An 810-nucleotide genomic window follows, 5' to 3' on the forward strand; every position below is an offset into this window, starting at 1 on the left:
CTAACGAGGATTTTAATGATATTTAATTTTCTTATTGACTCATGACGAAATAAATATATTTTAAAATAATAAATTTTAAAAATCAAAACTAGCATTACCATTTTCGATGTCTTATTACAATTATTATTAATATATTATTATTCGTAGACGATATTTAAGGAGAGCCCAAATAAATTATTTTTTATTAATTTTTCATATTTATATAAACAATATAAAATTAAATAATATTATTGTTACTTCAAAACAAGCATATAACATATAATACATATAAGTAATACTATTTATCGATTGAGTATTATTTACTTTTTTATTTTATGTATTGTAAATTGAATTATATTTATTATTTCCATATAAAAAATATAGAATTATTTCAAATTATCTTGTTCTTCGATTTATATTTTCTAAACATGTTTTTGCAAATAGTAACTCAATTATTATTCTATTATAATTAATGTTCTAATGTAAAAATAACAATTTATATTGAATCTAGAATTAGAAGAATTACTGTTTATGAGTAAGAAGATAATATGTTATATATAGCGTATTATTCGATTAATTATTAATGTATTCAACAATACCTGATATTTTAATTTATAATATTATTTTTTGAAAATTATTTTAAAATATATATATAAAATATATACTTTTTTAGGTATTTTACCAATTTAATTATTAGATACATTTTAGTATCATAATTATTTATAAAAAAAAATTATTTGTAAATTTTGCAAAAATAGAAAAAAAAACCTCCCCGGCGGGGAATCGAACCCCGGTCTCCCGCGTGACAGGCGGGGATACTGACCACTATAC

Source organism: Apis dorsata, unplaced genomic scaffold (genome assembly GCF_000469605.1).
Source record: "Apis dorsata unplaced genomic scaffold, Apis dorsata 1.3 scaffold_407, whole genome shotgun sequence".
In the NCBI taxonomy this organism is placed as follows: domain Eukaryota; kingdom Metazoa; phylum Arthropoda; class Insecta; order Hymenoptera; family Apidae; genus Apis; species Apis dorsata.